The sequence below is a fragment of the Xenopus laevis genome, chromosome 5S, assembly GCF_017654675.1.
Source record: "Xenopus laevis strain J_2021 chromosome 5S, Xenopus_laevis_v10.1, whole genome shotgun sequence".
NCBI lineage: Eukaryota > Metazoa > Chordata > Amphibia > Anura > Pipidae > Xenopus > Xenopus laevis.
In genome coordinates, this window is record NC_054380.1 from 15026076 (window position 1) to 15038750 (window position 12675).

General features: G+C 39.7%; 1 pseudogene; it reads right to left on the reverse strand.

Annotated features, from left to right (window-relative positions):
- The window catches only part of LOC108717386, a 57983-nt pseudogene that overhangs the window by 14101 nt on the left and 31207 nt on the right, over positions 1–12675 (reverse strand).

Genomic DNA, 12675 nt, shown 5'->3' on the forward strand with positions numbered 1-12675 from the left:
CAGAACAAATGCCAAGCACCCTGGTCTCGGCTTGTGCTTCACCACAGCTACTTGGATGCCACCAGGAATTAAATGAGAGGTGCAAGGCCAGATGTTCTGGATAGGCAGAGGGGCACGACTGTTAGCGAAAGTCTTTGGGCAGATCAGGCCGGGTCGGGGCAGGCAGAGAATAAACGTAGTCAGGCAGGCAAGGGTCAAACCAGGAAGTCAATCAGAAGGGTTAAGCAGAAGAAGTAGTCGGTATTCAGGCAAAGGTCAGGATCCAGAGGTCAGAATAGTGAAAAAGCCAGGCAGGGGTCACAACAGGAATCAAAACAGGTTCAAAACAGGATAGCAAACGCTCAGAAAGCTCCAGGAACAAATTCCTATCACGGGCAATGATCTACAAGCCAAAATCCCTTTTGAGCATTGAATTCCGCGCCATTGCACGCCTCTGCACACTGAGGAAATCACGCCAGCATGCCCGTTTCTATAAAGAAGACGAGACGCGGGCGCGCGTGCCCAAAGTAGCAACGACAGAGAAGAAAGAAGAGCGGCGGGCGTCCCCGCCGCACCCCTAGACCACCAGGGTGAGTTTCCTTCATTACAGGTCTCATAACTCCACCTTGAGCTGTATGTCTGGGACCTGTGCACCCAGACCCCATCAGTAAACTGGCGAGATTCTCTACTTGCAGAGCCACATACCAAGGGGCCTATTTATTAAAACTCACATTATTGGTCAAATTTTTAAAGGGGAAAACTCAAATGTTTCGAGTAAAAAAACGAACATTTTTCAAGATGTATTATGCTCTGAAGGTGCTAAAAATTTGAATCCGAAAATACTCCACCTTAAGCCTGTCGAAAACCTGTCAATGACAACAGTCCCTATAACAATTGGAACATGTTTTAACTTCATGATTCTCGATAGTTTTGGTTTTCATTTGATAATCCGATAAATTCATGTTTTTTGGGCGACAACTCGAAAAAATCATACGATTTGAGCAGGAAAATATAAAAGGTTTGAAATCAATTTTAATTGTCACACTATTTTGTCACAATTTTTTCTCTCACAGAGAACAGTTATTGGTAAATTAAGAGGATTCGGGTTTGGGATTTGGTCAATTTTTTTTCTTCTAAATATAGAGTTTTAGTAAATACGCCTCCCCAAATGGCTAAGCCTTATTGTTTTTGTACCTTCTATTGATGTATAAAAAAAGTTGTAAATTTAATATCATGTTTAATAATATCAAATTATATTGTTCCTGTATTGTATTGTCATTGTATAATAAAATGTATTAACAGATAATAATTAAAATTCTTAAAAGTAATATTTACAGCACTAATGAATTATGAAGCATCACAATGTTTTTTTGCTACGTAAGTTAAGAGAAGGTAATTTATACTCAAGCGTGTATGTCCTATGAAATATTCTTAGCATGGTTGGAAATGAAGCGCTGCCATATTCCCAGGTGGCTTGGCTGGAGACATTATTAATCACGAGTTTCAAGTTTGGGAAAAACTTGTGATTCCCTTTGTCTCAAGGGTAGAAAAGGCCAGCAGAGCGACTAAGGTCATGTTCCCAATCTGTGTGGTAAGATATGAATGTGCCATAATCACCACTTATACGATGACTTTCACTGTATCATGAGCAGATGAGCTGTAAGAGGTTTAAGAAGAAGGCAGACATGTGGCACGTACAATGATCGAGTAGGTGGGAAATAACCTTTTGTAAAGCTCCTCTCACCTTCTCTATGATTATTCCCCAAAGTTGCCATTAAACATGGACTGGGAATAGACAAGAAGAAAGGAGTAACCTATTTTTTTCCTCTTTTTTTATGTACAAACTCACGTTAGAGCTAGAAACAAAACAAGCCAACGGTCAACTCTTCCTGTAAACACTAACAAGCTATTTGGTCTGTAACTGGAACAGAGACAAACTAAATTTGTTGCATATTTACACATAAGAAGTATAGCGGCTTCAATCTAAAATTATGCTGATGGTGTATTTTTATTTAATGCAGTCAGTTCAAAAATAATTAATGTATTTAATCTGAAGAGTCAGAAAATTCCCTGTACTTTGTACAGGTGGTGCCCAACAACTCTATTATTCTACCTTTGCTTCCCTTTATTATATATATCAGTTAGCCATTAAACGGTATTGCATTACCACAAACAGCTCTTTTTTCTGCAATGCTACACTGGTTAGCACTGAGCCTCACATTACTTGGGGCTTGGGTTTGACTCTGAACACAATCTGTATGTTTGTATGTTATCCCCATGCCTTTGTGCTCCAGATTCTTCTCACTGTACAAAACTTGGAAACTGGGTTCTAATAAAATTTACCCTAGTGCCTGTAGAAGGGAAATCAGACTGTATGTTCCACCAGGGCTAGGGCCTGCCTTAGGCCTATTGGACCCAATAGAGTCCCATGCCTCTATTGGGTTGCACCGGGGGAAGCACAGACAAGAATTCAACCAGAACATAACACTGCCCAGCCCACCCTAACTCCAAAGGCCAAGTCCTCAGCCAACTCTCATAGGCCCAGCCCACCCCCAATTCTGATAGGCCCAGCACACCTCCAACCCTGATAGGCCCAACCTGCCCCCAACCCGTCCAAATCTGCTCCCAACCTGAATTGGTCAAACCTGCCCCAACCCTGATTGACCCATCCCTCTCTTTTTTGCCCCTATTTCTTACCTTTGTCTCCTGTTCTTATTTTCCTATATACTTTGTGTGTCAGTAGCCAGCAACACTTTATCTGGGGGCCCCCCAAAATGTTCCCAGTTGGGTCTCACATTTCATAGGACCAGCCCTGACAGGGGCAGAGACATATATGAATGATTACCAATTCTCTGAAAATTTCTGAGCAATATATCAATGCTATAAATGGAATAGGGATGTAGCGAACTGTTCGCCGGCGAACTAGTTCGCGCCGAATGTTCGCGAACGTCGCGCGACGTTCGCCAATATGAGTTCGCGTTCGATTCGAACAAAAATCGTTCGACCATTCGATTCCTTCGACCGCTAAAATCGAAGGATTTTCGTTCGAATCGAACGATCGAAGCCATTCGATTGAATGAAATCATTCGATAGAATGGCTTCGATCGTTCGATTCGAATGAAAATCGTTCGACCGAACGATTAAAATCCTTCGATCGTTCGAATCGAACGATTTTGCGGGTGTTCGAAGTTCGCGAACTGTTCGCATTTTTTGCCGGTGTTCGCGAACGGCGTTCGCGAACACATAAACGGCAGTTCGCTACATCCCTAAAATGGAACACCAAACCTAAAGTGATTTTTATTCATCATCATTTCAGTGCACAAAGCTGCTTTGCCTGGTCATGTCGCTATTCAGATGTGCAGAAATATTATCAACTAACTATACAGACGTGTTAATGTTGCAGCAGTTCTATGAATTTCTTTTTCTTCATTGCAAAAGGCACCAATCAATATAAGTATTAGTTGGTCTAGGGCACTATCAGCAAGGAGTTTGTATGTTCAACCATACTTTGTATTACAGGGAGTCCTCAAGTTACATACGCCCGACTTACATACAACTCATACTTGCAAACAGAGGCTAATACAGTAATATACTGAGATTTGCTTGGCCTTTATTAGCATTTAGCTTTAATAAACCACCTGCCACAATCCCCTCTGGTGGGTGTTGTCTCACAGAGCACAGAAAAGTAAAAATAAAAATGCATAGAAAGGTAAAAATAAATACTATGTTAAGACAAACATTTTTCTTGTTGCATTTAATAAGTAAATATATATGTTTCAACTTATGTACAAATTCAACTTAAGAACAAACTGCCTGTATTTCTAATATGAAATCAGAGACTATTTAATAGCATTTTGCCTTCTTGTAACCTTTCTAATGTGCCTAAAATTTCAAAGAAATAAATAAAATTCAGTTTATAGAAAGAAGCTGATCATTCTACCCATTGGCTTGATGCTTATAGTATCAATATATAATAACAGAAAAAAGAAACGGTTTCATAAACCTTAGCAACCAGCAGGTGGAGCAGACAACACTGCATTTGGCTTCTGAAATTCTGTGCAACGTTTCATAGCTCCATATAACAACATGCTAATATTTAAAAAGGAAAAAACAATTGCAGGAAATGTAGAACGTTAAGTGAGCAAATTTGGAGAGTTGTTTATATGGTTCCCGGATCCCGTTTATGCTGTTGCTTCTCATTGAAATGTGGTACAGATATGGAATGTGTTGTGCAGAATGCTCGGGACCTGGGGTATTCCAGATAACGTATCTTTCCATAATTTGGGTCTTCATACCTTAAGTCTACTAGAAAATCATATAAGCATTAAATATACCCAAAAGGCTGGTTTTGCTTCTAATAAGGATTAATTATATCTTAGTTGGGATCAAGTACAAGTTACTGTTTTATTAGTACAGGGAAAAAGGAAATATTTTTTTTAAATTTGGATTGTATAGATAAAATGGAGTTTATGGGCCTTTCTGCAATTCAGAGCTTTCTGGAAAAATGGTAATAATAATTTACTTTAAAACATAAAATGTCATTCCTAAACCATACAAAGGGAAGCCTTCTAAAATAAGAAGATATTTTCTTATCTCATGCCATGTACATAACACTGCCTAGATGCCAAAATAAGAGTTTTGATTCAGCTATAAGACAACATGGGCAGAGATATGCAAATCACTTCTTTATGTTCCTTTGGGCAACTGTGCATCCAGAGCCACTGGTTCATAGCACAGATATAGCCTAATGGACCAGCACCATATCTCCAAAGAGCCTGTTTTGATCTTGTTAGACCTCATCAGTACATAACATTGGACCATGGCTTCTAAGGGGTCGGTCTTGAAGAGTAGCGAAATGGAAAACCGAACCTGGTTAGGGTGAGAAGGGCTAAAAGGAGCCAAAAAGCTCATCACTAGCAATTTACTTGCAAAGTGAAGCCTTCTGAAACCAGGAGGTATTTACTTATCTCATGCCATACACACAGCACTGCCTACATACCAAAATATGAGTTTTAATTCTCTCACAAGGCCTCATGGGCGGAGACATGCAAATCACTCCTTTATTTCCCTTTAACTGCCTGCAAGTTTGGATATATGGCTCTGAACTATTAGGCTGTATCTGTGCTAGCAGTTCTGGATGCATAGTTGGCCAAAGGGACATAAAAGAGTGATTTGCATGTCTCCGCCCATGATGCCTTATGGGAGAATTAAAACTCTTATTTTGGTATGTAGGCAGTGCTGTGTGTATGGCATGAGACAAGCAAATACCTTCTGATTTCAGAAGACTTCACTTTGCATGTAAATTGCTAGTGAAGGGCTTTTTGGCTCCTTTCAGCCCTTCTCACCCTAACCAGGTTCGGTTTCCCATTTCACTACTCTCCAAGTCCGACCCCTCAGAAGCCATGATCCTATATCTTACACTGACAAGATGGAAACAGGCAGTCTACAAGGTTGGATATGTGGCTCTGAATCATTAGGCTAAATCTGAGCTTTAAACCAGCATTGCTGGATGCATAGTTGGCCAAAGAGACATAAAGGAATAAATTGCATGACTCTGACCCTTTCTGCCCATGAGACATCTTTGGAAAATCACAACTGTTATTTTGTTATGTAGGTAGTGCTGTGTGTATGGCATGAGACAAATAAATACTTTCTGATTTCAGGATACATTTTGCATGTAAATTGCTATTAAAGAGTTTTTTGGCTCCTTTTAGCTCTTCTCACCCTAACCAGGTTCGGTTTTCCATTTGGCTACTCTTCAAGTCTTACCCCTCAGAAGCCATGATCCAATGTTTTGTACTGATGAGATCTAACAAGATTAAAACAGGATGTTTGGATATATGGTTCTGATCCATTAGGCTGTATCTGTGCTATATATCAGTGGTTATGGATGCATAGTTGGCCAAAGGGACATAAATGAGTGATTTGCATGTCTCTGTCCATGATGCCTTATGGGTGAATCAAAACTCTTATTTTGGTATCTAGGCGGTTAATTTGGTTGCTTGGTACTAACACTTGGTACTAAACCTTGCTTCCTCTGCAGCATGTTGTTCAGTGTTGAACCACAATGAACTATAATCCTTATTGGAAGCAAAAGCAACCTACTGGGTGTATTTAAAGGGCATGTAAAGGCTAGAAATGGCTGTATTTTGTATACTAAATATAAACATGAACTTACTGCACCACAAGCCTAATCAAACAAATAATTTATTCTTTCAAAGTTGGCCACTGGGAGTCACCATCTTGTAACTTTGTTAAACAACTTTGCAAGACCAAGACTGTGCACATGCTCAGTGTGGTCTGGGCTGCTTGAGTTCTACGTGGCTGGGAAGTAAGGTGGGGGCTCCCCCCTGCTGTTCATAAGTATGATTGCTTCCCTGCTCAGCAGTTAGGGACCATCTGACAATTCCTATCCACAGCAGTAAATGAAGGGAGCATTTCACTGCATACAGTCAGGTTTCTTATAAAAACGGTACACATTTTTTAATTAAATTACATTGGAGATATGTTTCTTTTTCATTAAAGAAAGTAAAAATGGGATTTTATTTTTTTGCCTTTACATGCCCTTTAATGTTTACATGATTTTCTAGTAGACTTAAAGGAAAACTATACCACCAAAATGAACACTTAAGCAACAGATAGTTTATATCATATTAAGTGGCATATTAAAGAATCAGTAAATCTTTCACTTTTACATCTCTTGCCTTGAGTCACCATTTTGTGATGGTCTGTGTACTGCCTCAGAGATCACCTGACCAGAAATACTTCAACTCTAACTGTAACAGGAAGAAGTGAGGAAGCAAAAGACACAACTCTGTCTGTTAATTGGCTCATGTGACCTAACATACAGTACAGTGAATACTACGATCCCAGGGGGTGGCCCTTATTTCCTAAAATGGCAATTTTCTATTTATGATTACCCAATGGCACATACTACTAGAAAAGTATATTATTATGAAAATGGTGTATTGAATCAGGGTTTTACATATGAGCTGTTTTATGCAATATCTTTTTAAAGAGACCTACATTGTTTGGGGAGTATAGTTTTCCTTTAAGGTAGTAAGATCCAAATTATGGAAAGATACATTATCCAGAATACTCCAGGTCCCGAGCATTCTGGATAACAGATCCCATACCTATAATACAGCATTCATGATTGCTCACTTGATGTTTAACCATTCACACAAGTCTAGTACCTGGTTTCTAGCAATATGGTTTTCTTTGTTGGTCTCAGTCTGGTTTAAGTAAGTGACACTCCTAAATTTGCAATGCTTATAGTTTAAAAATGTAAAAGGCTCATTCAGAATTAATATGAAAATATTTCCATTATTTTCTAAATAAATCAAGAGTTTATGCTTGGCATGGCATGGCTGGGACCTCCGTCTTTTGGTTTTTCTCACAACATGATGCGTAACCTCTAGATACCAGATTCCTCCCCCGCATTCTAAATGAAGTTAAATGAAGTTTTAATATTAGGCATTGCTCAACCGCAAGTGAAAAATCTAAAATTTTTATGAACTGTTTGTGAGAAGAAGCACAAGATAACATGGAACTTAACATTGTTTGCTGTCAGCTTTATGCTCTTCTGAGCTTCAGTTGATCAGACTGCTGACTGCGTTTTCTGCTGCCAATGTTGATGTTTCCAGTACAAAGATACTTTCGCAGAACAGTCATGCTATCTGCCCTTGCACACAGAAAACTGCCTAATTGAAGTCGAAGTTGTGTTTTTGTGATATCTTTTCAAGTAGTCACGTCCCATTCAGCCCAGTCTTTTGTCTCTGTCAGGCTGCAAGTCTCTGAGGTTTGCATGAGCTGTCACACAGAGGCACGCTATACTAACCTGTTCCGTGCTCAGGAGGTAATGCATCTTTCTAGAACGGTATTCCTTTGCTCTCACTTCGTTTGCAACAGTTTTCTTTGCCTGTTCTCTTGCTTTAAAGTCAGCAAATTTATGAAGTTCCTTCCTGCATGGGAAAAGGGGATTTTGTTAATATGCAAATGGGTTAAATGCACTTGTCCCACTCTTGGCCAAGTCACACAGGTGTGACCTGCACACATTTATTGTGTGCTTTTTTTTTTTTTGCAAAATAAAAAATCCCCTGAAACACAAGAGTTTAAAAATGCAACAACAAATGAAAACTTGGCACAATGCACAATGTTTTTGAGCCATGCATCCCACAATGTGAGCTCTGGATTATCTCAGGTATGTCTTCAAAATGGAACATATAAACCTGTGTAGTGAAACTTCCCATTGGGCAGAAGTCTGTATTAAGCTGGCCATACACACACATAAAATATTCGGTGCTTGTATGGTGGGGGACAAGAAGACTTGGATATCGGTCGTCTCATTGATCGGGCTGGGGGGAAAATTTTGATCGGGTGCTTTTGAAGGCACCTGAACATCGCTACTGTTAGTGCTGAATCGTCAGATACAGGTAGAATTCTATTGTTTCTCCCTGTATATCTGACCATTCAGCTCTACACGTGTGTATTGAAATGAAAAATCTTCCTTGGAAAGATCTTTTCCAGGAAAGATCTTAATTGTTATGTCTATGGCCACCTTAAGTGCCAGTCCCAAGAAACTGACCTCCGTGCAAAAGTTTTGCCTTCTCTGTTCCTACAAATATTCTCCTACCACATATTTGGTACAGTATAAATAAAACTGAATAAAACTCGAGTTTTAAGGGTTTACTCAGAGGGCATACCCTTACAATGTGCGTAGCTCATATTTGGGTCCTGGCCCATAGGTTAAATGACTGCTATAAAGCCTAGCAGAGCTGCTGTGTTTACAGATAAAAGAAGAAAAGGTTATGTGAATAAGATACCCTGTGCAAGTGCAAAATTTACTATATTCTCATTGAGCAAGAAGCAAGACCTTCTTCAGTAGTACAGGCTGATACATTCTATGGCTTTAAGAAGGGTATGAAATGGCTTTTTAGTAAGGGAGGGAATACAGGGTTATGGAAGATAGCTCATAGTACAAGTTGATCCAGGGACTGGTCTGATTGGATCAATCCAATTTCCCCCCCCCCCCTCTGAGGCAAATTGGAGAGGCTTCAAATGTTTATTTTTTTGCCTTCCTCTGGATCAACTGGCAATTAGGCAGCTTACATAGAGTTAAAAGGTTGAACTTAATAGACTTGTTTTTTTTTTTCAATCTAACAAACTGTGTCTGGCTGCACACCTTGCCATAACATGCCTCCCCTGTGCCACTACAGCCTTCAGGCTCAAGTACAGGTATAGGATCTATTATATGAAATGCTTGGGCCGGAGGCAAGTTTGTAGGTAATATGAGATGGCAGACATTATTACTTAATACATGATCAGCAAATCCAACAGAGTACTTCCAAATGTAAAAAGAGTATATGGCCTCACAATAAACCGCTACCCTTACAAATGCCACTTAGCTTGGATACCATTTCACAAGAATGTTAGAGAACTGGGTAAATATGCAACAATGTTTACAGAAGGAACAGAACATTTAGAATAAAGGCTGTCAAACCGGGTTTGTATTCTCTATAACAGAACTGCCTCCAAGGTGACATGACAACCCTTTTTAAAATATGTTACAAGGCAATACAGGCAAATCTTTGGAGACCTCTTTTCTCTTGGAGATCAATAAGGAAGCCAACATACACAAGAGGACATTTATCAAGGAGACACCGTTTTGACACTTTGGCACAATGCCTCATGGGATTTCTGTGACTTTTTTCCTTTTTTCGTGCCGATTAAATGCAGTTGTCTATGCAAACTCTTCTATATGCTCTTTGTGCTTCAGTTCCTGATTCTCTAGCATCCTTTAATAAATACTTGCTTTGATGAGTTGTTACAGTCAAGACTCACTTTCCACGCAGTGCCTACACACAACTGATTTGCACCTAATGAACCACAAGTGCAAAACTAAGGCCAGTGAAATGCAAATACTTGCCAATACAAATTATCCATACATTTAAAGATGTTGGAGTTAACTCATTACTATTTTAACTTCAAAACATTTCACCCCACCAGGGGTCTGTAGAGGCAGGGCTGGATTTACATAGTGGGCGCCCCTAGACCCACTACCATTTGTCGCCCCTGTCCCCTCCAGGGGGACAGGAGCAATGGGGATTGGCACAGGGGAAATTTAAAAACATTATTCTATCTCCAGCGCATCCCCAGTGCTTTTGAACCAATGTGGGTGTGGTTGGGCAGCATGCCGCCCCCTAAAATCCTGCTGCCCTAGGCCCGGGCCTAGGTGGCCTTTCCACAAATCCAGGCCTGTGTAGAGGATGAGCCCTTAATTGAGTGGAGGCCCAATTCTCATCTAAATAGATCACACCCAATATGTTTGGTGACATACCATTATGCCCAAACTGCTGCCACTTTTTGGAAAATTCTACCCCTTTTGTAACTCACTAAGCGGGACCATCTCACTTGTTGGGGCCCTCAAAACATTTCACCCCACCAGGGGTCGGTAGAGGATGAGCCCTAAATTGAGTGGAGGCCCAATTCTCATCTAAATAGTTCACACCCAATATGTTTGGTGACATACCATTATGCCCAAACTGCTGCCACTTTTTGGAAAATTTTACCCCTTTTGTAACTCACTAAGCGGGACCATCTCACTTGTTGGGGCCCTCACTAGGACTTGGCCCATAACAGGACTCCCACCTATCCCTCTCTGATAGCATCAGTATTAAAAAGCTTAATCGTCTGGCTACAGCTAGTCATTTCTGGAGCCTTCCTCACTGTGCTTAAATGCCAGAGGTAAATCTCACCTTTAGCTTCTGCTTCAAAAAGGAATGGAAAAGAATGGAAATCTCCTGATAGAAGAAGCTTTCTATAGATCTGGGCCATTATTATAAGCTACAGAGAAACCAGACCACTTTTTTTAACTATAAAGGAAATAGGATATACCCAAACAACCTATAAACCTATAGCTTAAGTCATTACCCAACCAGCATGATAATTATACAGGCTCCTTCTTGTTTTAAAAACATTTCTACTCGGTACAGTTTTGAGGCCAAATTCATGTTTTCCCCAGCAGCAGATCTGTGCTAGAATTTTGCCAGAAAATGCTACAAAAGAAAGGCAAACATCATTATTATCTGAAAGAAGGAGACAAGGACGCTTGTAGCAGATGGTCAATGCCACAGCATGGGTTAGACCGAGAGCTTTCTGTGTTTCATGTACAAATTGTAGCCAGATATTGCTTTTAGCTGCCATTCAGCAGAAGAAGAAGGAACTGCTTATAGATGTATGTTAATTGGCTGAGGCTTAAAAGCTCAGTGCTTGCTTACTAGAGCTCCTGAGCTAAGAGGAACATAGTATAGTGGAAAAGAGCTTTTATAACAAGCGGGCAAAGTATATGCTATTGCTGATCTACAAAAAACACAACCACAATGTAATTTCATCTTCCTATTGACTCCAACGCATTTTGTCCAAATTTCTTGCAAAATTATCAATTCTTGTCCGAAATATTTATAGGTTAACGAGATTCCAATGAATAAAATGATAATTTGCATTAAATTAGTAATCAGTAAAACAGTAAATTGTGTCAAAAGATATTAAGTACCAACAGCTGGATCAACAAGATTTTCCAACTTTTATATAGTATTAACCTAGTTCCGACTTTAAAATTGTCAATTGGAAAAATGGTCTGGAACTCAGATTTTGAGGCCCGTACTTGGACGCCCCCTACTTTAAAGTAAAATAGTTCAAAATAATTCTTAAACATTTGCTCCAAAAGGGAAAAAAAAAAGGAAATCACTACAAATTCACAAACTGCTAAGGGGCAGAATACACAAAAGAGCTTGGGTCAATTAACATCCCTTAGATTTGTTCCTCAGAAACAGCTAGTCTAATTAACCTTTGCTTTAAAGACTGGAACTTCGCCCATTGATGCGTATAGATTTAATTAAGTGTTAATACCCGATGGCCAGGTCTTTACCATGAGTTACGAACTGCAGGTACAGTAGTTATTCGCCCTAAGCCACAATGAGATTTTGCTGAATTATTTGCCCTTCAGAGAGAAGATTAACAGTTGTATTATGCTTTCCAAAGTGTGTGTTTAATGTTGTAACCTTCTCTAAGCACCTCTTTTGTAATTTACCATTACGAAGATCTATATCTGAATAACCTGGAATGACAACCAATACAGCTAGGCGTCTAATTTCTTTGGTACCATGTGCTTCCAGATGAATTTTACAATAAAAGATTAAAGTTTTTGTGCAACAATCAACCTGTATTATGCAATGATTAGCAAGATGTTTATATACAATACTGCAATGCAATGCCCTTGGATACATGCAAGACACATGGGGGGGAATTCACTAAAGGGAGAATTTTTGCCAGCGAACGCTCCACCACACTTCAAACCATTTCACAATGTGTTATTATCACAACGCTAATTCACTAAAATGCAAAATTGCGTCTCAGCAGCGGAACGCTGGCGGAGTTTCGCTAGCATAATTCGTCAGCACCGGAATTTCTTAACGATCTGTCGCTTTTGTTCAATTCTGCTTAGCGAAACTTCGTTAGCACTTTAACGCTTTTGTCAATTTGAATAGGGCGTGTGCATAGAAATGTAGGTTAAAAAGGAAGCAAAACAAAGACAAAATAGATTCTCTAATGCCCTAGACATCAGTGCAGTCTAAAACAAACGTGGCATGGCCCTCAAATTGGTTAAAAAAATCTTTATAGTTTGGACTTTTGAAG